Here is a 23,249-nt window from a genome sequence, read left to right as displayed (position 1 = left end):
CCCACCATCTTCCCCCTCCCCCCACTGCACAGAAAGCGCCTGCCTCCAGACTCCTGTTACACTACTTGATGCCTTTCCATCCTAGCGGCACATCTGTTCCCTACAGCCCACTGTTTCGCGCACTCAACCACATCTCTGCTAGGTGCCAGCTCCTTGTGTTAGAGTCTCACGGCCCTTACGTTACCAAAGACCCCAAAGACCTCAGATCTTCTGTAAAGACTTCAATCTCTTTCACACTAGCTCTCTGAAAAAAAAAAAAAATCATGAGAAAATCCTTTATTTGCTGAAACAGTAAAGGCAATAATCACTAATTTTAAAATCATGGAGTCTACCCATGGATTGGGTATTTGATCTCTGCTGAGCTTTCCAGGCACTGTCCACAGAACTTCAGCCATATCTCCGCCCCCAGGTCTACTTCTCTGGATTGGTTTTGTTCAGCTTGTTGGTTTTGTTTTGCTTTTGGGGGGTGGGGTGGGGAGGGAGAAGGTTGAGATAGGATTTCTATATAGTCATGTTGGCTTCAAATGCACAATCCTCCTGCCTCAGTCAGACAAGTGCTGGAATTACAGGTGTGCACCTACTCCCACACCCAGCGTGAGTCCCTTGTTTTAACCTGAGGAAACCGAGACGCAGAGAGCGGAAGTGATTTGTCCAAAGTCACACAGCCCGCAAACAGAGGCATTGGGAGTGGAATTTAAGTTCTTAGCTACTGCCCTGCTTGGCCTCTCTCCAACCCACAAATAAAGGAGGAGCTATATGAGAAGTCCTGGCCAGCCAGTGACTGATGTGGGCCACAGGGGTTTCAAAGAAACCTGCCCAGCTCAGGGCTGCAGGCAGCTCTCTACCAATAAAACTTTTCGGTCTGGATTAAGCACCTGCTCTGTAAACAGCCTTGTGCAGGGGTCTGGGGAGCAAAGAACAGAGACCTGAGACGCCTCAGTAGTAAAAGACACCTGACACCTCTCGGACAAAGCTGAGACCCAGCAGAACGTGGCCCAGAAGGGAAGAGAAACGGCTCTCTGGGAGTATAGAGGAGGTAAAGAGAAGCTCACTGTGAGGGGGAGGAGGGCCCATGAGGCTTTGTGGGCCAGAGGCTGGCATGGAGGCAGAGCCCTGAAAAAGACATACAGCATTTTGACAGGCACGGCTGGCATTCTTGGCAGGAAGGAACTGAGAAGCAAGGGCAAAGAAGAACACAGGTGAGTGCCGGGCGTGCCCCGAAAGCCTCCGGAAAGGAGTTCTACTCACACTCCACTTGGCTCTAGTCCAGGTATCCAGAGAGCCCTGCAGAGAAACCACCTTGAGCTTGCCCAGACCCACAGGCACCTGCTGCACTTCTGGTGAGTGGGCATAGTGGGGGAGACTGAGTGGGGACCTGCCTGCCCAGGCATGTGGTTTTTGACACGTGGGAGGGGACGGGAAGAACCTGGACCCTGGCTCTGTCCATTCTCAGGAGCCGGTGATGCTGAGGACACGTCTGGGCAGGCGACACAGAGGCGCAAAAGGAGAAGAGCAGAGCTGACAGACTGAGCCGCAAGAACCACAGATCCAAGCTGCACGGACCCTTGTTATTATCCTGCTCAGCACCCAGTTGACAGGGGACAATTGAGGTTCAGACAGAGGAAGGGACTGATCCACAGCCACTTGGCACCTTCATAGCAAAACCTGCCAGCAGCGTACCAAGAAACTAGACAGGAAACAATCTCTTTACATGGCTCCTTGTCGACCCCTCTCTAGACCTTAATTCTAACTCCATAAAAATCCTGAAGTGACAGAGAAACCTTGTCTCAAAAAAACAAAAAACAAAAAACAAAAAAACAACAACAAAAAAAAAATCCTGAAGTGAAATCACGGTGGCTCACAGTGTTATCCTAGCAGTTGGGAGCCTGAGGCAGGAGAAATGCTACAAGTTCCAGGTCAGCCTGGGCTAAGACTAAGTTACTGTCTTAAAAATAAACAGTTAAGCCAGGTAGTGCTGGCACATATTTCTAATCCCAGCGCTTGGGAGGCAGAGGCAGGTGGATCTCTGAGTTCGAAGCCAGCCTGATCTATGGAGTGAGTACAGGATAACCAGGACTACACAGAGAAACCTTGTCTCATAAAACAAAACAAACAAACAACACTGAAGAGGTGACCATAAACTTTCATGGGTGGCCTAAAGACTTAAGAGCATTCACAGGGGTCCTCTCCTAGGGACAGTGCACAGTCTCGGTGGTGTGCCTGCTACTTCACAAGTTCATAGATGTCTCCGATGTGAGTCCTGGAAAGATAACCATCCCTCCTGCATTGTTTTTAACAAGAACAATGTCTAAAGACCCTGCTGTTTGGAGACCCTCTAGGGCCTCAGGGGCGTGAGACTTTCCTTAAATGTTTTCTCATATTACATTTCTATTCCTTTGCCTGTGGAGAGGCCTCTGTCGCTACATGTTGTAAAACTCCTTGGTCAAGCAGGCAGACAGGTAGGTGGCTAAGCTGGCCTGGGCTACTCAGCTGATAGTGGGCAAGGGTGGGCATGGGTACTCAGCATAAGACCATATCTGCCCAGTATCTAAGGTCGACAGCACGGCCTGTGGCAGAGTCTGGAGCCCTGAGCTATCCTGGGAATGAGAGGCAATTCTCATTGCTCTGCTTTCTCTCTTCTAGTAAAAGGACTCGTGGGGCTCATGGCTCTGGCCTCTACTTCCCCATTCATTTCCTCCAGAGTTCCAGCCATCATTAAGCCAGCCAGGGAATCCTTAAATTAAGTCCCCGCATCCCCTTCTGCAGACAACTAACCGATCTGCAGACAATGAGTTGCTTTAACTAGAAGTCTCAACACCCACTAAGAGAAGTTAAGGTGGGCAGTGGGGAGAGAACTAGGAAAAGGAAGCCAGGTGTGGTGGCTCACCCTTTTAATTCCAGCACTCAAGAGGCAGAGGCAGGAGGATCTCTGTGAGTTTGAGGCCAACCTACACAGCAAGTTCCAGGACAGCCAAGGTCACATAATGAGGCGCTGTCTCAAAAATAAATAGATAAGTTAAAGATAAAATCAAAGGGCTTCCAAACCTGTGTCACTGTCCTCGGATGTCATATCTCTCCCAAAGATGGGCAGGCAGCTGCCCAGAACAAGGTGTAAGGTGTGGCCAGCCCTGGAGCCTGAAGCCACTGACACGGTGGCAAAGCACAGGCTTCAAGTTTCTGTGCACAGAATGAAAAATTTGCTCTTAGAATTTGAACAAACATACGCAACATCTGTGGCCCTACATGTTCTCACAGGCCCCAAGAAAGACTCAAAAGTACCCGTGGGCTTTGGCCTGATCAAGACTTCAACCTCAGCTGTGCCTCTTGCTGGCTGAGCACTGGGTAGGCCCTGAGCTTCTTATTTAGCCTCCTCTGATGTGACAGGGATTGTAGTCTGTGTCCCTGGGTAGTGGCAAGGATTAAGAGACAGAAGTCCCTGGAAGCGCTTAGCACAGCACCTGGTGGGAGGCAGGAGCCGATGAGAAGTGACAGCGGAGATTTCTAAGTCACCACAGCAAGCCTGTGACAACCCCAGGCTTTCTAATTCTAAGTAGCCCCAAATCAGTCACCTGAAGTGGCTCTGCAGACCTTTATCTTTAGAACTATAATCTCAGGAGAAGGTAGAGAGGGAAACAGAGGGGCAGAGGGGGTGAGAGAAAACCCAGAGGAGGAAGGAAGGGGGAAGAATAAGGCAGAGTCCCCCCCCCCCCACCCCCAGCTTGGGGGAAAGATGGTTTACTGGAAACTGTCAAGCTAGGAAAAGCTCCCTCCCCTTAAGCCCTTTCCTGAGGCCTCCAAGGACCTGGCCTGCAGAGAAGGACCGGCCTGTTAATGGGGCCCTGTGCCTCCGGGTGCTGGTCCCCACTCGGCTGCCCACAGCTGGTTTCCTCCCCTTCCACTGGAGCATAGAGAATGTAACGGCCGGGCTGGTAACGGGAAACCTACCAGGTCAGTGGCACGGGTACTGCTTTGCTCACTCAGACCCTCAAGGGCTTCTTTCTTTACTGTTGAAGTACTTTGTGTGTGTGTGTGTGTGTGTGTGTGTGTGTGTGTGTGTGTGTGTGTGCACCTGCATGTATCTATGCATACCATGTGTGCCCAGTGGCCCATGAAGCCAGAGAGGGTGTTGTAGCCCTTGGAACTAGAGTTACAGATATAAGCCACCACGGGGGGTGCTGGGAAATCTGCAAGTCCCACAAACGCTCTTACCACTGTGAGCCATCTCTTCAGACCTTGACACCTCCCTGTTGGATCCTCACCTCTATCTAAGACAGAGCCCTCCTTAGGCACCTACATGCCCTCAATTCCTGCTCCTGCAATGAAAGTTGCAACTGGGGAAAACACACTGCTCAGGAGCCACAGATAAGGTATTTCAATTGCAATGAACAGTTTTGGGATTGTCACATCTATCTTAGTCTAAGTTTCCCTTTCCAGGCTAACGAAGTCAGCAACAGGATTCATGTCTGTGGTTTCCACAATTCTGAGCCTGATAATAATACTTCATGCAAAGCCTCTACATAAGGGAGAAGGAGAGGCCTTCCCTGGGAGAAGAGTGGGCTGGGCTCTGTTGAGGTGCAGCGGATGTGGCAATGGCCAAGGATTATTATGATGATGAAGGTTGTAATTAAAAATCCGCAGCAACAGACCCTTAAGCAATTCACAAAGAGCTTTCTCATTATCTCCCAGGATTTGGAATCTGGCAGGATTGGTCTAGAATCTAGACCAATCCTAGACTCCAGAAGGTGATTCCTCACATCTGAAAATGTAGCAAGGTAAATGTAAGCTACTCAGTGCAGGGGAGCCCAGAGGGAGTAAAAATCGACTACCGTGTACCATGTGCCACCTCAATGAGTGTGCATGTAACATCATCCCGATCAGGGCTGGCTGTACCACTGTCCCCGTTTCACAGAGGAAAGAACTAAAACTGAGAAAATGTAACCGACCCACCCTAAGGCAAGTGGCCACTCCATTGAGCCTAAATTTGGACCTGAGCTTAAGGACTCTAAGACCTATGCCTTTCCCTGTCTTCTGTAGGTTGAATAGTGACACCCACCCCTCTCCTGTCTCGTCTAAGTAGAACCTCAGAATATGACCTTATTTGGAAATAGGGTCTCAGCAGATGTGATTAGTTAAATTAAAATGAGAACACAGAAGATTAAGGGAGGTCCTAAACATTAAAAGAAAGGAACCACAAAGACAGGGAGAAAGTCACATGGTGACAGGAGCAGACCAGGTAGCCAGTCAAGGCCACCACTGCTGTCCTCCTCCAGAAGCCAGATGGGACCAGGGAGCAGACTTACGGAGGCAGAAGGTACCATCTGGCTGATAGTGGACGTCAGGCTTCCAGAACTCAGGGAGGATAGGTCTGTGGCCTCCGGAAGGAAGGAAGGCAAACACACTTCAGGAAGGTAACTCAGCATCTAGAGCTCTCATTTACAGATTCCCTCTCCAAGCATCCATGAGTGAAGAGGGTCTCAAAGCCCATGAGAGGCCGATCCACTCTCTGGGCCACTAGACTTCTGGACAGACAGACAGACACACACACACACACACACACACACACACACACACAGCTGATGACTCCCACTGAGTTTATCAGACCCAACCCTACCCGTCTCATTCCAAAACCCTCCCTTTCTCCCTTCAGTCAGCAGCTCCCACCACCTGGAGAGCCATTTTTGAAATGCAAATGCAATCTTTCCGGGTCGGGTTCAATTCCCTTTCCTAGTCTCTGGGTCAAGCTCTTCCACAGCTGTGGAGTGAGCGCTCTGCCTCTCCTGTAGCCACTCACTCGGCCTCTACCACACTCGGCTTTTACTTCAACCACAGTCCTTTCCTTCCCCATAAAGCCCTTCCTCCCTGAGCAGCCGTCCTTACCTTGTGTGTCATCCCTGGGCTAACACATCCTTATGCATCTACCGCCAGCCCCGGGCTGTGAACCCCGCAGTACTCATTTCTCTTTCTGTAGGCCCAGGGCCCAACACAAAGGCATTCAAGTAGGCTGAACGAAACTGTGCAGTAGCCATGAGAGTAACAACAGCTAACATTTACCAAATGTTTACTCTGTGCCCACATTGTGTGGAGTGCTCCATATGGGGAGTCTCATTTAACTCTCAAATCAACCCCGTGAAGCCGAGCATATCGAGCATATCGGTTCCTTTTACAGGTACGGAGATGTGACACAGGAAGAGATGGAGTCACTTTCTCAGCTAGTATATGACAATGCCCCAGTGGCTCCAGGGCCAGTGCCCACAACCATAAGACTCCTCCCTCCTCTGATTCACTTATCAACTATGGTTTGGAAATATTAAATGTAAAATTCCAGGAAACCACAATCCCTACATTTGAAGTTGTAGGCTGTTCTTGAGTAGCGTGATGAAGCCATCTTTTTTCCTGCTCTGATCTGCTTACGACACGAATCATTTCTTGTCCAGTGCATCCGCCCTCTATCTGCTACCTACCAGTCAGTCAGCCAACAGCCACCACAGCTGGCAGAATGACTGTTGCACTGGAATCCCAACATATGTATCCAACCCTTACTTTATACAGTCATGCCCCCGGTGCATGAAAATTAGTGATGTAAGCAATGTATGTAGACCAGAGAAGCCACAAGGCTCATCCTCTAAGTGAAAAGATACAAGTTCTCAACTCAATATGAAAAAAAAAAAAACATGGTAGTTATATGGTTAGTACTCTTCGCTTTGAGACATCCCCTAGGGAGTCTTGGACTAAATCCTCACTGGGCCAGGAGGGACTACAGCACTGACAGCCTTCACCCCAACATCTTCACTTGACAGAAGAAGAAACATGTGGAGGAAAGCAAGGTAACACCCCAAACCTTTAGATTCCTCACTCATCCCTGGCACAGAAGCATGGGGCCCTATTTCAGGTCACAGAACACAGGAGAGGCTCTGTCTCCCAAGAGCTTTCCCCTGCCCTCTCCAGGCAGAGCCATCCCAGCAGGGGGCACACAAGTGAGAGCCAAGTATGAGAGCCCGGAGATACAGGAGTGAAAAAGGTGACCTGCCTAAAACAATCCGTGTCCTGCTTGGATTGGGACACCATCAAAGCTTAAGGAGACACTTAAGAAAGGGCATCACATACGCTGGGCGGTGGTGGCGCACGCCTTTAATCCCAGCGCTTGGGAGGCAGAGGCAGGTGGATTTCTGAGTTCGAGGCCAGCCTGGTCTACAGAGTGAGTTCCAGGACAGCCAGAGTTATACAGAGAAACCCTGTCTCGAAACATCAAAAAAAAAAAAAAAAAAAAAAAAAAAAAAGAAAGGGCTTAGCATCATGTCCTATCTTAAATGTGTTTACTTTTAAAAAAAAATGTACATTGGTACTTTGCCTGCATGTGTGAGGGAGTCAGATCCCCTGGAACAGGAGTCACAGACAGTTGTGAGCTGCCACGTGGGTGCTGGGAACTGAACCTGGGTCTCTGGAAGAGCAGCCAGTGCCATCTCTTCACCTTCTTGTCTCCTACTTTAGACATTAGTTTATGTGACAGGCTTATGGAACACAAATCAAAAGCCAGAAGCTCTACAGGATACTAGGAAGATGAACAAGCAATTCCTGCCCACGTGGCATTTACAGCCAGGTGGAGGGAGAGAATCAAGCAACTAGCAAGTACAAGTACAATTACACATGCTTACAAGCCCTAGGAGAGACCGGAGTTCTAAGAATGTATGACGGGAAATACTCTGCTAACCCAGGGTGTTGGCAAAGCCCTGCCCCCTCCCCCAAAAGACACTGTCCTGTGGAAGTCTGAGGAAGCAGGGGAATGATGTGCAGGGGAAGAGGGGCCTGCGTGCACAAAATCCCAGAGGAGAGTGGGCAAGGACTGGACTGTACCTGCCTTCTTGTCAATCAAGGTAAGGATTGAAGAAAATGAGTTCAGAAAGGAAGCTATGGGGTATGATTTTGCTTTGGTCAGCAAAGGAGTTATCTGTCTACGATGACAAGGAAGATCTGGGGCTTGAAGTCAGAAGCCCTACCGACTAAGGTTGACTTTGGGGCTACTTCAGGGACATGTATGGCAGGCTGCAAGAAAGAAGAGATATCCTCTTGTTTCAACCTAGAAGTTCCTGGCTTCTCTAGAGGGTTGTAGAACAGGCCAGAATAATTTGCATTTGCTAAAACATAGATTGCTAAACCCCATCCCCATATTTTTGTATTGTGTATGTCTATCAGGAGGCTCTAAATTTGCATTTCTAATAAACTGGTAACTTTGCTGCAGATGGTAAGCTGACCACACTGGGAACTGGTGTTCTGGGCGCTAGTAAGGAAAGTAGGGGCTATAGCGAGGATCTCTGGGAGCAAGAAGGCTGAATTCCTGGCTAGCAAGACCTCTCTCTCAGTGGGTAAAAGCATTTCCTACCAAGCCTGGTGACCTGAGTTCAATCCCTGACTCTTACAAGTTATCCTCTGATGTTCACGTACATATTAAATGTAACTTTTTTTTTTAAAAGAACAGTGAATTCCTAAATCTTGGCATAAGACAACTCTAGAGCTTTGAGTCAAAGTCCAGCCTCAAAGACACAACACTGAGCTCCCCAGCCACCTGAACAGAGAAACTGAGGCACGGGAAGATCAGGGTCTTGATGAGAAAAGAAGCTTAATAAAAATAAACACAAAAGGGGGTTGGCTGTTGTCAAAAGGAGACCCCCAGACCAGATTTCAGTGCCTCTGAGCTGCCAGGGCAGCAGCTCTCTTGAGATGTGTATTCAGGGAGAGAGAAGAATCGCAGCTTCCCCTGCCTCCATTGCCTTTGGCAGGAAGGCAGCTGGAGAGTTGCAGAGATCTGCCATTGGGGGCTCCCCTCCCACTCCTGCACTATCCACTGGTCTCCCTTTTACACCCCCTGCTCTCTCCCTTTCCACTCCAAAGCCTGCACACTTATCCTTGTACATAAGCCAAGCAGCAAGGAGTGAAGTTAGAGAGGAGAGCCAGGAGATGGCTGAAGCTTGACCATCCTCCTTCCTCCCCTCTGTGAGATTCTCAGTTTCTCTAGATTCTTGTCAAACCTAGTCTACCTACATTTCAGTGCCAGTATCTAAACCCAGCAGTGACTAAATCCCCAAACTTCCTTTGTAATCTTGTTTGCCAAATACAAGGGGCTTTCTATTCTGTTCCAGTTAGCAGCAAAATGGCACTTCTCTTACTGTCCCCATCCAGGCTCGCCAATACACAAACAGCTACACACTCATAAAAACAGACATACCAGAACTTATCAAAGCAGATGCACATATTCATCCAGAGATATCTTATTTACTCTTCATCAGTAAAATGTACATATGCACCTACTAAATGCACAAGAAATGTGCAGGGAGAATGCACACACACGCACCCAGACTAGGCATGCATACAGTGGGGGAATACATGGGGGAAGAGGCACGGGCACATATCTCTCTCAAAGTACCGAGACCTTCTGAGAGGCGATTCCTGGCCATTTAAGAGAGTGATGAGTCTGAACAGTCTTTTTAGAGTACCTAGGCTGCTGCCCTTCCCGGTGTCCAGGGTGAGGGTGGAGGGTACCTAACCAGGCTGGGCTGCAACTGGCCAGGATGATGGTCGTTACACCACAAGGAAACACATCTCAGAACCCCGCTTGGTTACTAGCTAAGAGGCCGCGCTGTTGCTTCTACCCACACCCCACACCCATGCCTGCACACACCCACCCTCTTCACACCTAATCACCCACCCCGCCCCACCCCACACAAACACACACCCGGGATTTGAGCAGGCCACGCCCTCCGCTTCAGCTCAGCCGGGAGCCAGGCTCCACCGTCAGTAGGGCTCTCCCCGTACCCCGGGTGTGGCTGCCCACCTGCCAGCAGGGAGTCTCCACTCAGCTAAGACGCCCCCGCCGCTGCTGCTACCCACTTCCTCGGCCAGTGCCGGGCTCCCGGGCGACGCCAGCGCCTCGGCCGCCGCCCCCCACCCCCTTCCTCCCGGCAGTGCGGAGACAAAGCCGAGCACACGCACACAGGGGCTACGCGGGTGCACACCCGCCCTCACACGCACACACACGGGGAGTCACACTGGCGTGCACACAGGGAAACACACACACACACACACACACACATGCGCGCGCGCGCGCACATTCACACACACCCGCCATAGGCTTCAGCCACAAGCGAAGCCATCGGCTTAGGCACACTCCCTCATCCAGATGTACACACTGTTACACATTGGGACACACCCTCTTCCAGGCACAGCCGCAGATAAGCAAACGCAGACACACAGACCCTCACCCCGATTAGCACACCACCCAGCCCCTTACTCAGATGCACACGCACGGACACGCCACTTGCACCGATCCACAGGCACACGCGCGTTCACATTCAACACACACCCGGAGATGTGGACCCCCCGACACACGTACCAGCAAAGACACGAATCGTAGCTCCGGCTCCGGCCACGCACGTCCTCCAGCACGCGGGGCTCCGGACGTAGCGACAGCCTGCGCGGTCTCCGCGCCCTGCTAACCTGGCGGCGGCGGCGCGGCTTCCGGGAGCCGTCTGTCTGTCTGTCTCTCGGTCCTCTCGTCCAGTGGCCGCCCGGGCGGGCTCCAAGACGCTCGGGAGCTGCGCAGAAATGCCCCGCTCGTTCGCTCGCTCGCTCGCTCGCTCCTTCGCTCCCTCCCACGGCGCTCAGCCCCCTCCCCGCCCGCTCCGCACACCCCCTCTCCCCCTCTGCCCCGCCCCGGCGGCTCCCTGGGAGGAGGAGGCGGCGGCGGCGGCGGCGAGCCCGGCCAGGCAGCGTCCGAAGGGTGTGCGAGCAGCGAGCGCGACCCACTGGCCCCAAGAGTCCAGCAGCCCTGGAGCAGGCGCGTCCGGTCCCAGGGTGGGGAACTCGGAGAGGTGTGCGACCCGCGAGCCCGCGCCGCTCGCTTCCCCACGTGGGCCAGACGCCCACCTGAGCCTCGGCACAGCTCAGAGGCCGGGTCGAGCAGCGGGACCACGAGACTCTCCACGGAGCCTCCTCTCCCTCCAGCTCCCAGCCCGGTGGGCTCGGCCTTAACTCCACCTCCTAGAGAGTCGCCACCGGCACCGAGCCCACTTTACCTCGCCTTTGACAGAAAGCTTGGCGTTCAGGCGGGTAGCCTGAGCTAACCCGGGGGGACCAGCAACACCACTGGCCTCCTCTCCCTCCGGCAGGGACCTGGCCGACGCCCACTACCCTTCAGCCTCCCTCCTATTGTTCCGGGCGGCCTAAGCTGCGAAGCTGTGGAGGGCCATGCAGCTCTTTCCAGCCAGTCTCAGGTGGCCATCGTTTTGCACTCTCTGAGAGCTCAACAAGGGCCGAGCCCCTGGTGCCAGGACCCTGGGACCCACAGGCCCAAGCATGCCCAAAGTCAGGCGTTTCTCTGAATTAGGATTATATCCGCCCTGGACCTTATCAGGCTCCTGCCGGAAGGTACTGTTTTGAACACACACGGAAAGCCAAGCAGTGGAAAAGGACAAAGTAACTAAAACAGTGAACCTACAATAGCATCCATAGAAGGTCGGGCGTCTATGGGGTTAGTGTATAGCTGAAGAAACTGAGCTTGGGTTCCCAGAGCAAGGGCCAGACCTCAGAAGGCCAGGAATACCAGGCCTCCTTTGTTAGACTTGGAAGGAAAGAAAAGGAAGAAGTAAGTGTAAGAACTTACAGGGTTTTATTAGAGGTCGGACATGGGTAGCAACATAGGCAAATGACTCCAAAACGTAAACACCTTCCCCTCCCGTGACCTTACATTATCTTACGTGGTAGCTGGGATCCACCTACATCTGCCCCAGGTAGCACAGAATCAAAGGCTGGGCCAGTACTTCTGGTCTTTCACTGTGGTCCTTTCTCGTCCTCTCCACCCCCTCTGCTCCAGCTCATGCTAAGAGCAGATTGGAATCTGAATAGATAAATGCAGAAGGAGAGGCCTCGTTTAGACCTCTGGGGACATTTGATAAACTGAGAGGGCAAAACTAAGGAAGCCAAGGCCCTACCTGGGACAGGACTCAGCAGAGCCAGTCAACTTTCCTGCATTGCATGGAGGGAACACTTACATGTCTCCTTTCATCTCTACCGTTGCACCATAGGGTAGACGTTAGCACAAAGTCGCTAAGGAGCTTGAAAAGTGGCATAGGCAGGATCCTGGAAGCTGGTTTTGAACTCCCATATTTAATCATCAGGCCAGCCCTGACTGTGAAATGACGGTAACCCACCATGACAGGACTCTATTTATGGATACGTTCTCTCTCCATGTAGTTTCCAAGTACAGACCCTGATTCAGAGACCTAATTTATTAAACAACTGTCTCATGGCATGGGTGTGGTTCCGATGCCCTCTGCTCTGGGGCGAGGGATTGTTATCAGTGGTTTTAGATGAAGCAGAGGAAATATGAACTGCTGATCAGATCTGCTGCTGTCAGGAGGAGAGACAGAGAGAGACACAGAGACAGAGAGAACACTGTGGAAAACAGAATACGTTTCCAGAAGATACCAACAGGCTTGAAGACTGAGCTGGAACTAACAGAAGGAGCTGTCATGCAGAATAAGGGTAAGTTACGGTCCTGAGGTCCATACCAGAGGTGGTGCCTGAGAGAAATTTCTAGGATCGCACTGTCTGCAGCCGCCCGCTCCCTACGGCTACTGAGCAGTTAGGATGTGACTGGTGCACTGAGGAACTTCATGCCTAATTTTTCATACTTTACACTTAACCATCACACAGGGTTGGGTTACCATCATTTCACAGTCAGGGCTGGCCTGATAGTTAAATATGGGAGTTCAAAATCAGCTTTCAGGATCCTGCCTATGCCACTTTTCAAGCTCCTTAGTGACTTTGTGCTAACATCTGGTAACGAGAGAGAGTATCTCCATGAAATTCTCATGCTCAAAACATGGTATAGAAGAATCTAGATTAAGAGCAGTTTCCATGAAAATCATATCAAGATTTTTACTTGACCTTGAGCTCAATAATGCAGTGGGGTGGGGCAAGGTTGTGAATCCATTCTATCATCCAAAAGCAGCTTCTCCAGCTGCCCTAGAGAGATCCCAGCTAGACCATAGGACCCAACTCTAGGCCCCGAGTCTAGAAGACACTCATACTGAAGCATGTCTATAGGAGGGGGCCAGAATGCTGAGGACCTGGGCGTCACATCATATGATGTGTGTAAGTAGCCTGGAGAAGGGCGTGGTGGCGGTCTCCAGCCATCTGCAGGCTGCCACCCAAAAAAGAGATGTGATCTGTTCCCTATTACTGCATTTATGTCTACTAAGCAAGACAACATCATCTGTATGCATGAACCCTGAGGTCTCCTCTGAAGGAAGGATCCATGTGGAACAGATCTGCCAGTTCCCCTCAGTCCTTTGTCCACCCAAGACCTGGCTCATATGAAACATTGATTACAAATTTCATGGTTGAATGAATTTGAAGGAGTTACATTTAGCTCCAGTGGGGTAAACACTCAGGAGAAAGAGTCCATACAGAACTCTCTAGAGCTGGGGCTGTAGTTCAGTGGGTAGAACACTTGTTTTGCATGGAGGGAAGCCTTGGGTTCTATTCTCCAGCACTAAGAAGAGAGGAAGAAAAACAAATAAACAAAATCCTTCCCTAATGTTTATAGCTACCCCAAATCAGAAAGGGTCACTTTGACCAACTTCCTGTCAATAACTACTCAAAGAGAGACCACATCTTCAGTGAAAGGCACAACCAGGAACCAGGTGACAACCCCTCAAGGTGACAGCAAGCCAGTTCTAATAGGAGGGAAAAGTCAAGATGAAGGCCATGCTGCTAGACCGCCATGTGGCGTGTGGTGTGTGTTGCCCTGGATAGACCACAGCTGGATCACAGGAGTTACTTACCTCTATAGGATCTACACATTCTCATGGGGACACTATCACACCAGAACAAGTTCATAAAGAGAGATCAGAGTCAGGTGGGATCAGTTTGAAGGCTTCAGTGATCCAAGAAATCCGAGAATAGGAATCCAAGTACTTGAGACCTGGGCTAGAGTTAGGACCCCTGGGTTCTAATCCTGCCTCTGCCATTAGTTTATGGTTTGCCTGTGGTGACTGTCTTCTTTCAGATTTCAGTATTTCCAGGTGTGGCATGCAGAGTGATCTTCAGGCTTCTCCTAACTTTGGCTCCTTTGAATGGGAGACATAATGGAAGGTTCCTGGGATAGTGTATAAGAGAAAACCTGTACAACTTTCAAAATAACAGTGGCCTCCTTACTTACTGTTATTATCATTATTTCAAAGAAGCAGCAATGGGATTTGGTGACTTAATGGGGAGGCTGGAGAAGAGAAGAGGAGCTGACAAGTCTATTGAGATGAGGAACAGGGGCCCCTGGGCTTTTGGAATGGTCAGGAATCACTGCCCTTCCCCCCAGATCTTTAAAGGCAAATTGTGTTGTGTGCCCTGTCACCTCCCGGACAGCTTCCTCATTCCTTTGAACCACACCCCACACTTGGCTGAAAGAATCTACCAGTTCTAAGAAGTTTGAGGCTGTGGCTCTGTTTTCCTTTCTTTTCTGGGGATTGGGGATTGAACTCCAGGGTCTTGCACATTCAAAGCACACAATCTACCACTGAGCTACACCCCAGGCCGGCCCACCATCTTTCACCAGTGAATCTGGGTGTTCCCTTATATAACCGGCATCATTATCCTGTTTGTAAATAACCAGCGTTATTGAAGCCTTGGCACATGCTAGACACCTCCATAATTTTCTCATCCTGGGAGATAGTTCTAATTATTATCTCCGTTTTATAGGCGAGGACACTGTGGCGTGGCTCGTAGAAATTCCAAATCTTCCAGCAGCCACTTGGTCTATCAGGAAGATTCCAGCTCAAGTTCTTGTGATCTCAAGGCTACCTTCCTGAAGACGCCCAGCACTTTACTGTGGGTTTTGAAAAAGAGAGAGGAACAAGACCATTGCTATTGCCGGTTCTCAGCAGGGAAAATGGATGCGCAGAGGTTCCATTCAGCCATGTGGACTAGTTAATCAAGCTTTCAAGGCACAGTGAGAAGCATTACCTCTTCCCAGCTCTTGAGTCTGCACTTCTGGGGACCCCTCTTCTTCCTAGGAGGAAACTGCCCAGCCCACCTAAGGAAAGGACTTCCTGTGTTCTTCCTGGGGGAGGGGGAAGACTCCTAGAAGATTGGAAGTTATTTGTGTCTTCCTTTTCCCACATCAGACACCCCAACCCCGGGGCTGGCGGTGACAGGGCTGGAGGCTCACATGGTGAGTCATGTGGTACTGACCCGTCAGAGCCACCTAAACACAAGGTGCTAAGCTCAGTTTAGAGAGGTGGGAAATAGGCCAAGTGTTGTCACCCTCAGGAGAATGATCCAGCTGATGATCCACGCAGCGTGTGTTCCCTACTCATCTCATCCTCCAATACTCTGGGAACACCGCATTAGGGGCAGAGGGTATCCAGGACAAAGAGTGCAGCCTCATCCTTCAGAGGGGGGAAGAGAAAGGACACACTAGTCCTGACATCCTCTAAGGCAGTGGTTCTCAGAAGGTGTAGACCCCACCCACCCACCCACCCAATAGAAGGGGCTGACAGTATGTGTTTACAAAGAGCTGGGCAGCACATGGTAATAATTCTCTCAATAGAATTGAGAATGGACTGGTGTCTTGAAGCCTGAGTTCAGCACACGTGAAAGGAAAGAGGCTGAGCCAGGGCACATGTGCATCTTACAGATCACGGATTCATACCATCCAGCAGGCAGTAGAAACCCGTGTATGGCTCCCCAGCCCCTACTTCATCCCTTGTTCTTCATCCCTTGCCCTTCCTCTTTGACAGTGGGAGGGTCGCTTGAATGATCTAGCGAGTTGCCACGTGACTCAGGCACTCTCCAGGAGGAGTGCACTTCCCCAGCCCATGTCAGGCTGACCACAGAATTGTTTTGGCCAGTGAAATAGGAACTGGAGAGCTGAAGGCCAAGGCATGTCTGAGTCTAAAATCTTACTCTTAATTCTTCCTGCCTGAGGAACAGTGCATCTTGTATAGGAACCGTGCCTATATTTGGACCCAGGAATGAAAAGACGCACGGAACAGAGAGCTAAAGAAGACCCACAACCGCCTGCCCCTGATGTGGATTCAAAGAAGAAAACTGTCTTGTAAGCCACTGAAGGCTTGGAAATGTTTGTTATCGTATCATAAGCTGGCAAATGCTGACAGGTATATCCCCTAGCAATGTGGGTGGCTTTAGAAGTTTCTACCTTGAAGTGTTAGTGCAAGTATTAAATAAGATTAGCACATGAAAAATGTAAAGCTGTTTCATCAGAGCTTCATAGTATAAAATGAGTTCGCTGCTCCCAACCCCAGCATCCAGGAGGCAGCTGCAGGCAGGAGTGGAGGTCAGGGTCTTGCACAGTAAGACAGACCCTATCTCGAAGCACAAAACAGGACAGGGGCAAGGTGGCTCAATGCACAAGATTGGCATCCTAAGTTCTGGCTTTGGAACACACAAAAAGACGCATGTGGCAATTCATCTGCCACCTTAGCACTCCTAAGGCAAAATGGGAGGTAGAGACAGAGGAATCACCTAGAAACTTAGGGTTCAGCCAGCCTGGAGGACACAGTCAACCAGGAGGATAGAGTGACAGAAACAACGAGAGAGAACCTGCCCCAACAAAGAAAAAGGGGAGACATGCACACACACTAAAGAAAATAAAAGTGATTCTCTCCACCCCTCTCTCGTGGCTAAAGTGGTATTTGCAAAAAGGCAGTAAAAAGTGTGACAGTGTATTGAGTAGTGTCACCTCCAGATTGTGCCCCCCCCCCCCGAAACTGAAACTCTTAACTTATTTGGTAATAGGGTCTAAGCTGGCCACAGTGACTCACACCTAGAATCTCAGCACTGGGGAGGACGGAGCAGGAGTACTGTGGTATACAACATAATGAGTTCCAGGCTGGCCTAGGCTGAGTATCGAGATGTCCAAAACGAAGCAGAACCAGGGGCTTTACATATGCAGTTAGTTTAGGATTTTATAGAAGCTTGCCTGGGCACTAATCTGAGCATGTCAGTGAGGGCTGTCACAGCACTCAGTAGGCAGAGGCAGAGGCAGAGGCAGAGGCAGAGGTGGAGGCAGGAGGATTGTTAGTTTGAGACCAGTTGAAGGCTAATTTAGCTGCTTAATGAGACTGTTTCTCACTATCTTAGAAACCACAATAAAAACAAATAAATTGCTGGGCAGTGGTGGTACACGCCTTTAATCCCAGCACTTAGGAGGCAGAGGCAGGCAGATTTCTGAGTACAAGGCCAGCCTGGTCTACAGAGCGAGTTCCAGGACAGCCAAGAATACACAGAGAAACCCTGTCTCTAAAAACCAACCAACCAAACAACCAAACAAACAAACAAATAAAACATCTTGAATTTAGGGTGGGCTGCAAAAGACTAAATCCAAAAACTAGTCCCCTCAGAAGAAAAAGGGACACATTCAGAAAACAATGCGAAGATGGAGACACACTCAGAAGGCATATCCACAGACAAGCCAAGGAATGCCAAGATGGCAGCCACCATCAGAAGCCAGGAGGGAACCATTGGGTGTGTCTCCCTTTGGAGTCATTAAAAGAACCCACCTCACTGATACCTTGACCTCTGACATCTAGACTGTGGGAAAATTAATTTCAATTGTTCTAAATCACCAAGTTGGTACTAATTTGTTATGTCAATCCTGAAAAACTGGTACAGATGGGTTATTTTAAAAATAATTTTGAACAATTGGTTATTCGTTTGGAAAAAAATAAAACTGGATTCCTGCCTTGTAACATGAACATAACTTTCAGTTATATTAAAAACCTAAATTTGGAAAGTAAAACTTTAAACTTTTTAGAAGTAACAGGAAAATAGAGGCTGGAGAAATGGCCCAGAGGGCAGGTGTGAATTGTGCTTGCGGAGGACCTGAGTTCAACTCTCAACACCCATCAGGCAGCCCACAACCAGCTGTAAGACCGGGTATCTTCTGCCCTCTTCTGGACTTTGGAGGCAACTACACTCAGGCACACACACACACACACACACACACACACACACACACACAGAGTTAAAAATAAAACAAATCTTTTTTTTTTTTAGAACAAAAAATTATCTTCAGGACATCAAGATGAGCAAATTGTTTTAATTTAAAAATTCTATTATTCTGCATTCTCCACAGAAACATGGAAGAGATATTTCTTGTATTTCTCATATTTCCTATAAGGGACATGAAGATGAGCAATTTGGTGCCACCCATATGCTGCATGGCAAAGGTCCAGATCAGTATGAGCTATAGAATGAGAACTTATTTCAAGGAACCACAAAGGGACGGGAGAAACAACCGGCACTTATAATTACTTACGCTGCAATGTCCAAAGGTCTCCAGCCAGCAACCTGCAGACTGGAGGAGTGGGTGTAGGGGGTAGCTAGTGGCTTAGTCCCAGTCTGAGTCCAAAAGCCTGAGAACCATAGACTCAGTTGTGCACATTTTAGTCCAAGTGAAAAACCCCAAGGCAGACTGTTAGCATCCAGAACCTACCTGCGACAGATGTGTGGGCGGGTCCGCAGACCTGTCACCAAGACAATGGCGACCATATTCCCAGAATTCATTGGGTTCAGCTCCCACCTTTACCTGGATTACTACGTCACCCCACATATAAATATGTGGGTAGTTCCCTCCATCTCTCTCTCTCTCTTTCTTCTTCTCTCTCCCCCTTCTCTCTTCCTGCGCTGCTACCCCCCTACCCCCCTTCCAATTAAACCTCTTACACATGAAACTGCCTGGGCCTGGTGTCTGCAGACGCTTTCTGCCGCGACTCAAAACCCATCACAGACGAAAACTAATATTCCGGTTCAAAGATAGTCAGAAGAAAGACTTGCCCCTAATGCCACCGTGTGTTCTGTTTGAGGCCTTTGATGGACAGGAGAAGGCCATCTGTTTTATTCAACCAATAGACCCCATCATTTTTATCTAGAAACAGCCTCACATATATGTTTGGGAAAACCAAATATGCAGGCACCCCAGCTAAACTGACACATTAAATTCGTTGTTGTATGAAATGAAAAGAACCATATAGCTGGGCCAGCAAGATGGCTCAGCAGGTCACAGTGCTTGGTCTTAAGATCATGCTCGGTCCCCGGACCCCATACAGTGGAAGGAAAATGGACTCCTCCAAGTCTTCTTGACTTCCGTGAATGTGAGTGCCGTGGCGTGTGAGTAGGCATTTGCTAACACATATGAATGCAATCACAAATTCAAATCTTTTGACCACATGCAGAAACTGTATGCATCAAAAGGTGCGGAGAAACAAAAAGGTGAACCCACTACCTGGGAGGAAAGGGCATCCTTACTTTTTGGCTGACAAAGGACAAGGATCTAAAATGTACAGAGATCCCTAATTCCTAATCATTGATGTTAAGCAAATGGGCAAAGAATGTGCACAAGAAACTCACAAAAGTAGAGGTAAGAATGGCCAATAAGCCCTTCCACCTCACTACACACATGAGGCAGTCTCTATGGAAGTGGCTAAAGTTCTCTGACACAGCAATTCTGCCCCTAGATTTGAAACTCAGGGAGGGTTAGAGCTGGAGCCCGTTAGAGGACATAGGCTACCATGTGTGAGGTCCTGAGTTCTGTCGCCAGCACTACCAAAAACAAATGAGCAAGCAAACAGAAAATCCTCTGTCCATGCTAAACCTTAGCATCCTGATGGGTTCCTCTGCCACACAGGTCCAGCAAGGGACCTTTCAAATTCAAGAGCAAATCCCATGTCCATAGCTCAAGGCTCTGTGGCACATCTCCACATCTGTGCCACATCTGTTCTCCCCTCTTCCCACTTTCCATGTGTGCGCATAAGTGCAGCCCTGGGAATCAAACCCAGGGCTTCATGTAAACCTTCTAGCCCAGCCCTCAGCTCATACTCCTGTTTTTTTGTTTTCGTTTTTGTTTTTGTTTTTTAAGACACACCAGAAGAAGGCATCAGAGCCCATTACAGATGGCTGTAAGCCACCGGGTGATTGCTGGGAATTGAACTCAGGACCTCCGGAAGAGAAGTCACTGCTCTTAACCACTGAGCCATCTCTCCATACTCCTCTTAAACCCATCCTTACATCCCTTGATCCTATATAAGCCTCCCTTGTTCCGCCTTGGATAAATTAAGAATCCTTGGCTCTAACATCCTTTTCTCCACCCTGGGGTTGTGTCTCAGTAGTGGTGCAACCACTTCCTGTATCTAAGTCCTAGGTTTGGTCCTTAGCACCAATTTAAAATATAAAAAAGGAAAACATAATTTTCCTTTATATTTTTTTAAAGATTTTATCTATTTCATGTATATGAGTATACTGTAGCTGTCTTCAGACACACCAGAAAGGACATCAGATCCCATTACAGATGGTTGTGAGCCACCATGTGGTTACTGGGAGCTGAACTCAGGACCTCAGGAAGAAGAGGGTACTCTTAACCACTGAGCCATCTCTCCAGCCCCCAATAATTTCCCTTTTTAAAGGCTGGGTACATATCCAGTATAGCACATGTTCAGTGTCTGAGGCCACGAGTTGGATTGTTGTATCCCTGTCATCAATGACAAAGAAAGTGCAGGGCTGGAAAGGTGGCTCAGAAGCACGCTTACTATTCTGGAAGAGGACCTGGGTTTGGTTCGCAGCATCTACATAAACGGCTTACAACCATCTATAACTCCAGTCCCAGGGATCCTCTTCTCTGTGGGCACTGCACACATGTGCATACATGCACACACATGCACACACAGGCAAAACCCACACACACATAAAACAAGAATAAGGAAATCCTTTAAAAGTTCTGCTTAGCTGGGCAGTGGTGGTGCATGCTTTTAATCCCAGCACTTGGGAGGCAGAGGCAGGTGGATTTCTAAGTTCAAGGCCAGCCTGGTCTCCAGAGTGAGTTCCAGGACAGCCAGGACTACACAGAGAAACCCTGTCTCGAAAAACCAAAAAAAAAAAAAAAAAAAAAAAAAAAAAAAAAAAAGGAGTTCTGCTTAAAATACAAAAAAAGTCAATTTCCCTTCTTCTAGCAAGGATCCCCCTTTTCTTAGGGAACCCTGCGTCTCACTCACACACAGAACCCTGTGAAGCTTTCCCCCAGGGCACGGGATTTGTTCAAGCGACCGTGGACTCATTACTGTGACCCACATCACAGTCTTCACCTGAGCTTCCCTGGTTAAAGAAGCAGAGATCTTGTTGTAGTTTCTTCTGGTCTCCCATATTCTTGGAGTTTTTGCTGTTGTGTGAGACTGGGTCTCACTATGTAGCCCTGGCTGGCCTGGAACTCACTATCTACTACACCATACAGGCCTGGAACTCACTATCTAGACCATACAGGCCTGGAACTCACAGAGATTCAGTTGCCTGTGCCTCCCAACTGCTGGAATTAAAGGTGTGGGTCGCCACGCCTGGCTCTCCTATAATCCTTTAAGGATCTCTCTTGGAGAACCTGGAACATTTTTTTTCCAAACCTAACTGTAACCAGCTTTATTAAAGATACTTTTCATAAACAATCATGGTATTTTAGCAGACAATCAACAATATACAAGAACTTCCAAATTCCCTTCTTGTATACACTACCAAAATGAGAAAGCCACTATAAAACCCAATGAAGTGTCCATTCAATGCTTTGAAAAGGGGAAGTAGCCTAGAGTGAGGGTGGACATTTCACATTAAGGATGTTGTTTAACAACTTTCCACTAGCCAACCCTGACTTTCAGGAAATGAACATGGCAGAATTATCAATCTGAAGATCCGCAATCTTTTATAAAAGGAACCAGCGCTCTTCTGAGAACACTGCAAAGTCCACGTCACCCAATAGACTGGAAAGCCAATTTTGGGGGCCAGGTTCCAACAGGTCTCTGGCTTTAAGGGAATTAAGTCTATGTTGATGGCACGGGGGAAGAGAATATAAAAATGAATTCAGAGTTTTCCCAGACCACGAGGCATTTTGTGCTTTGGTGGCCACCTATGTCAAGACCAGGATCTCTCTCCTGGGAGCCAACAGGAGCCTTTCAGAATTATCAGGGAAAGAGGTTTTCTGTCCTCAATCCAGCTTGGGAGATATTTTGTTAGTAATACATGATCCCCCCCCCCCCAATAATGAAGAGTTTTGTGTGCTAACAATATAGCTTTAAAAAAAAGTAAGACAAAATTCTGCATTTTTATAAAACTTGATAAAAAATAGTATTTCAAACTGAACAGTGACCAGAAGTACACAGTTATCAAAAACACACACACGTCACTTGGCATCTCTGGCACCTTCGGCTTTCTGTGCCTGCTCTGTTTTGGCATCTCCATTTTCTGCAGGATTATTCGCATCCTTACCAGCGTCGGCTTTCTCCTTCTTCCCCTTGGGTACCTTCTCTCCCTTCTTTGCAGGGGCCTTTTTAGGCTTGGCCTCTGGCTTTGGAGGAGCAGGTTTAGCAGACAATCTTGCAGATCTTCTCTGAGGCTCATCCTTCACCTTGGCTTTGTCTCCTTTAGCATCCCCTTCAGCCTTTCTTTTGGTCATGGCGGCGGCAGGGGACTTCAGCGCTGAACATGGGGGTATACAGTGGCGCGTGGGTTCAGTCCATCCAGGGTGGGGGTGGGCGTGGGGGTTGTCCTCGCTGCTTCTTCACACTGCTCCAAACCTGGAACCTTTGACTCTCTGAGCCCAAGTCCTGGCAGTGGCTCCCCTAAAGCACTCTGTGTTTACTGACTCCCTCTTAGGTGCAGATTTTCCACTCTGGGGATGTGGAGCTGGATGGGACATCCCTAGTTGAAGGTTTGGATGGATTAAAAATGTTCCTTTGGGTTTTACCAAGTTTAACTGTTGGGTTTGAACAGAAGAAAATAAAAGATTTGAACTTGTCAGTCGCGCTCTACAGACTTCCTACAGTTTGCTGGTAGCTTTGTCTACGCTCGCTCGCACTCATCTCCAGCCAAAACTGAACTGTTTGTGGTCCTGGAACAGCCGGAGCTACCTCCACTTGCCTGTGTCACCTGGGTGTGTGTGTGCTTCCCACAGGCTCTGTCCTGTGCCTCTCTTTCATCCAAGCCTTCTTTGTTCTCTGCCTCATTTCCCCTTCTCTTCTCTTCTCTTCTCTTCTCTTCTCTTCTCTTCTCTTCTCTTCTCTTCTCTTCTCTTCTCTTCTCTTCTCTTCTCTTCTCTCTCCTCTTCTCTCCTCTCCTCTCCTTCCCCTCCCCTCCTCTCCCCTCTCCTCCTCTTCCTCCTCCTCCTCCTTCTCCTCCTCCTCCTCCTCCTCCTCTCCTTCTTCTTC

At 49.1% G+C, this 23,249-nt stretch overlaps 1 protein-coding gene and 1 pseudogene across 11 annotated transcripts in view; both read right to left on the bottom strand.

Annotated features, from left to right (window-relative positions):
- Epb41l1 (erythrocyte membrane protein band 4.1 like 1) overlaps positions 1 to 11,084 on the bottom strand; it is a 124,176-nt gene extending 113,092 nt beyond the window's left edge. For 4 of the 11 annotated variants that reach the window (XM_031372486.1, XM_031372494.1, XM_031372498.1 and 1 more), the window contains exon 1: positions 10,385 to 10,496. The gene's annotated coding sequence lies outside the window, so the exon portion shown is untranslated. Of the gene's footprint in view, positions 1 to 9,727; positions 9,788 to 9,826; positions 9,945 to 10,384; positions 10,804 to 10,917; positions 10,936 to 11,066 lie in introns of those variants that run through there. The other 7 variants (XM_031372495.1, XM_031372496.1, XM_031372502.1 and 4 more) reach the window with 7 other exon arrangements.
- Positions 11,085 to 22,133: 11,049 nt separating this feature from the next.
- LOC116092484 lies at positions 22,134 to 22,498 on the bottom strand (annotated as a pseudogene).
- Between the last annotated feature and the right edge of the window lie 751 nt (positions 22,499 to 23,249).

This window comes from Mastomys coucha, unplaced genomic scaffold (genome assembly GCF_008632895.1).
Source record: "Mastomys coucha isolate ucsf_1 unplaced genomic scaffold, UCSF_Mcou_1 pScaffold15, whole genome shotgun sequence".
In the NCBI taxonomy this organism is placed as follows: domain Eukaryota; kingdom Metazoa; phylum Chordata; class Mammalia; order Rodentia; family Muridae; genus Mastomys; species Mastomys coucha.
The sequence above is the reverse complement of the archived record's forward strand: the minus strand, read 5'-3'. Positions and strand labels throughout refer to the sequence as shown.